We start from the raw sequence: 4,968 nt of genomic DNA, 5'->3' as shown, positions 1-4,968 counted from the left end.
AATTGATATTTGCATGTATAATAGAGAAAACATAGATCAAGGTATTTAGGGTTGCATGTACACCATAGGAGTGTTAGAATGCTCAAAACCCAACAGTGGTATCAGAGCCTAAGCTTGTTTTCACTTATACTTGATGCAAATTGCTTAAAATCGAAGTTTTTTGTTGCTGGGACAGCGGACTCGCCGAGTGCACTGATGGACTCAACGAGTCCAAGACAAAATGCATACAACTCGCCGAGTTGGTTCATGCACTCGACGAGTTGGAACCCCAAACAGCATATCTTCGAGTTTTGGTGCTGGAATTGGTCTAGAATCATTACCTTTGACTGGTTTGGTCTTATAAAACCTATTTTAATGTGGTAATGATTATGCTAAACCAATTTCAACGCTATAATCAAAGTTTCAAGTTTATATGTGTTTATGTAATTCTTCAAAAATGTTGATTATGAATGTTCATGCTTATGAGTTTTGGTAGATCATAGGAATTATGTACAAATTGTTTGTTGTTATTCTTTGATCTCAATGGATGGACTCCATAATTTGTCCTCAAGTTATGGATTACCAAACGTTTTTTATGTTTCCTTGATTTATGATTTAGTTTAGATTGATGAAAAAAAAATTATGTTTTGTTGATTTCAATCCATATTAATCTAAAAGAAGTTCATGAAATATGTTTTTGTAACTTGTCTTCAAGTTATGTGAAAAGTCATATTTATGAATCTTAAAAATCATAAAAGTGTTGTAGGTTACATAAAAATGAAGAGTTTTTCCATTAAATTGCTTAATGACTCCATAACTTGTCTTCAAGTTATGGATGTTGAAAAGTCACTTCATTAAAAATGTTATTAAAGAATAAGGGGTTACATTAAAATGAAGAGTCTTCTTTTTAATGAACCATTAAACTCATAAGTTATGAAATGAAAGGTTTTGAATAGTTTCAAAAACTTGCCCTCAAGTTTTGGAATTTGTAAAGTCTTACACCTCTAATACTTTAATTCCAAATTGAACTTTAGAATTTTAAAAACTAAAATTCAAACTTTATGGACTTCATTAAATTAATTAAAGTGTTTAATTAAAAGAGTTAATAATTCCATAAAGACATGGTTTAAGTTTAATTAAATTAAGAGTATAGTTTAATTAATGGATTAAACCACCAAGTATTTTAAATGTTTAAAATACACCCTTATACTATTATTATAATTTTAATTATATAGATATGTATAAGATGAAGTCAATCTTACCATTAGTAGGCCTCATTCATGAAATCGGTCTATAAGGGGGGTATAAGGTTACTGCCTATAAAATGGCAGTTTATGGGTGTCCACTCTCACCCACCGTTTCCTTGATTGGTGGAGGGTCGTTAGCCAAACGGGTAGGAAAGGACTATAATTCTCCCTTCATTAAAAGTATAATGAAAAATACTAAGTAACTAAACACTTATAAATTCTCAATCTTAGTTACATAGGAAAATGTGAAAAGGTGCTAGCCCATGAAATTACACTTTGTACCTTACCAAGTCGTTAGTAGAGCATGTGTGGTTAACCGGCATGCTAACAAGGACTAGTAAGAGTGGAAAAGGGTAACTTGACTTTATTAAAGATCGGTGGAGCGTGTGTGGTTAACCGGAACATCGATTAGGTGATAAAGTTAAGGGTACCAAGTCAATTTGCATGGTTATTCACACCTTGTTTGTGATGCTTGGCATCCTAGTCACAAACATGAGAGGGCACAATCGAGATTCAAACATGCCATTGAAAGTTCAATGTATCTCAAAAGATCTAGGAGTTTCAAATCCAATTAAAACTTAATTATTTTTCGTTTTTCATGGTGGAAATTGGTAAATCGTCATTTTCCTACCTTCAACTATTTTATAACTCGGATTCGCATCCCTCTTCCGGTTATAAATAGGTTGTTGGGTCCTAGCCTTAATATTTCATATTGGATGTTATATTAAGGACTGTAAATCAACTAACTTGAATTTCTCCCTTATAGATGTCTATTTTAGAAAACTATGGTCTTCCTAAATCTTTAGGAACAAGCTTCCTAATGAAGATGATATCCCAAAAGGCAATCAAGGTGAAAGACTAATCCCTTTATTGAGCACTAATGGGACTGGAAGTCATACTTCATTTCCTCCACCTCCTTCAATAAATCTCCCTATCCCACAAGTTTCAAGACTTGATAAGTTCTAAGTCACTCAATCCCTATTGGCAAACAAAGTCTATATGGGCTTAGGTCTTGGAGATTAAGTAACATATTGACAAGCCGGGAGAGTCGGGTGTCGAAGTCTCGAGGTAGCTGGATGTCGACTTGGTTCTTCAGTTACTCCATGATGACGGATCACGACATGACCCTTAATGATCTTACATACTTACTTGATGATGTTGAATCATCATTGATTTAGATCATTGGTAAAGCAAATTAGATTGGAAGATCTACTTCCCAAACATATTTGGACATTGAAAATGGTAATATTAGAAGTCCAAAAAAACTTTCTCTTCCCAATTTAAAGGGATCGTCCATGGTCAAGTCATTTGACCCAATGGTAAAGAGAAAGGATAAGTCTGTGATAGTCTCATGTACCATTTCCAAAGAGTCAATATGTTTCTTTTTCCAAAAGAAGGGGCATTAGTTGCGAAGCTGCCGAATTTACCTAAAACCTCATGAGGATGGTAAAGTCAAAAGTTTGACTTTACTTCAGGTAAAGTCCATTATCTAACTCTATTAAGTCTCTTTTGGAGATTCTTAATACATGATGTAATGTAATTATATTTTGATGATTTTGAAGAATCAAATGAAGCTTAAAAGGAAGTGTGATGATTCTGATTGCATGGTTCAATGACAAGAATTTTGAGCCACTGCATAAGAGTTATGAGATATTGCTTAGGAATAGATAACAACAAAGTTTTCATATGAATTTGCATTGTAAGGATAAGTTTTTCCACAAAGTTTTAAAATAAAAGAAAATTTTTTATTTTATTTATTTTAAGCATCCTTACAAAGGCATTTGTGAAAAATTGTTGTTTATATGTTTCCACTAACAAGCAATATTGGAGAAAGGAATTTTATTCTTTCGTTTGTGGTAGTGTTATAATTTATCAAATAAAGAAAGATTCTCATCACCCAAGTTTCAGTTGAATCGAAACTTGGAATCATGCAAGATGTATTGTCTGATGAATGAGGTTTTTCATCTTTGGTGAATTAAGACTAATTCCTTGTTCACATTCGCATGTAAGTCAAGCAAAGGACTAAAGGATCGGGTACATTAGGTTGTGCACTAGTCAGGTCCACCACAAAAAGGTTGATAAGATTATTCGTTATGATTTACTAAAAGTTTAGTAAATATGATTATGCTTACAAAGTTAAGTGTAATTCTGAAACATTGGAAAAGTTTCAATGAATGGAAGAATGAATAAGAAGAATCAAATAAGGCAGAAAGATAAAAGTTTCTCCAATCTGAAGAGATGGGAGAGTGCTTGTGTATCTTGTTTTATGACTATCTTAGTGATTATGGAACCATATCACAATTGATCCTCTAAGGACACCTTAGTGCTTTTGTGGCTAAGGAGAGGAATCATGAATTGTTGAAATGGTTAAATCAAAATATAAATCATACTTCGTTCCAAAATCAAATCTTAGAGTCATACTCCAAGATTGAGCCATGAGTGACATAATCTTAAGAAAGGTTTAAAACACTTGTCAAATGTAGAGTAAAATGTTTTCTTACTCTTGTACATTTGAAATCTGTAAGTTGTGATGTTTTTGATAAAACAAAGACCAACTAAGGCCAATTGTGTGAAGTGTTTGTAAAATAATCCGCACTATCTCTTGAATATTTGGCAAGAGAGTCTTGTATGTCAAGAGGTTAGTGGGAGTCTAAAAGATCTTAAGATAGGTTCAAGAAATAATCAAGACGTTTGTTAATCACTAGCCCACGACTTGAGGTTTTTAACCTATCGTGTTGACATATTCTTATTTCTATGTCTATTCCAGTTAAATTTTGACTATGCTTGTGAGTTCTATGAGTTCTCAATTGCTTGCATAACAACCTGGAAGCAATGGTAGGCCCTTATGCTGCCGGGTGGCAAGAAATTAAGATCGAACAAGTTTAGTCCATATGTGTTTTGATTTGCCACTAACCTTGTCTTGTGATTATGGTTATGAAAAATTCACATGGATAGGAACACTTACACCACAAAATCTAAGTGTCATAAGGTTTCTCTCCGATTCATGAAAATGATGGTGAGGAAACTCTTTCATTAAGTAGATTTTAAGTAGATAGCAATTGTGAGAATGACAAAAGGTCTAAACATTATGATTACGACATCCCTCTTCATAATTATTTAGACACACAAGTGAGCTATCTAAGGAAAGGTGTATGATTTTGATAAAGTCTTATCAAAGCATCTTGTATCAGAAATCTGAACTTTGGTAAGAAAGTCAATAAAGTATTGTTTTTTCAATAAGTCCAGCTGATTTCTGAGTACATGTCAAAGCTAGTGGGAGCATAAGTGTTATGCTAGTAAGATAATAATCATTACGCTAGTGGGAGCATGATGATTATGTTGCAAGTTAGCAATGTTAATTATAGAAAACAAAAGTTTCAATTCGCTTTGAAAAGTTGTTTCCCTATAATTAAGGGAGAGGATTTTATACTTCATTCCAATTCTACAAGCTTCGATTGAGATTTTAATCTACTTTAGTCAAGGATATATAAGAATGTTATGCTGGAATGGTTCAACATAAGGAAATTCTATATATGTTGCGTTCTCAAAATTCGATTATGATTACGGCATACCTCTTCATAGTTCGAATTGTGAGAATATGGCAAATAAAAATTTTATAGCACGAACAGTGTCCCATATACTTTGGGTATAGGATCGATTACATGAGCTATAATAGTTATCCTTTTAAAATTTTCCTAATGCTTAGGGCATTAAGAGAGGAAAAGGGATTAGAACTGGATAT

Source organism: Lactuca serriola, chromosome 4 (genome assembly GCF_051521515.1).
Source record: "Lactuca serriola cultivar US96UC23 chromosome 4, Lser_US96UC23_V15, whole genome shotgun sequence".
NCBI lineage: Eukaryota > Viridiplantae > Streptophyta > Magnoliopsida > Asterales > Asteraceae > Lactuca > Lactuca serriola.
This window is presented reverse-complemented; position numbering follows the sequence as displayed.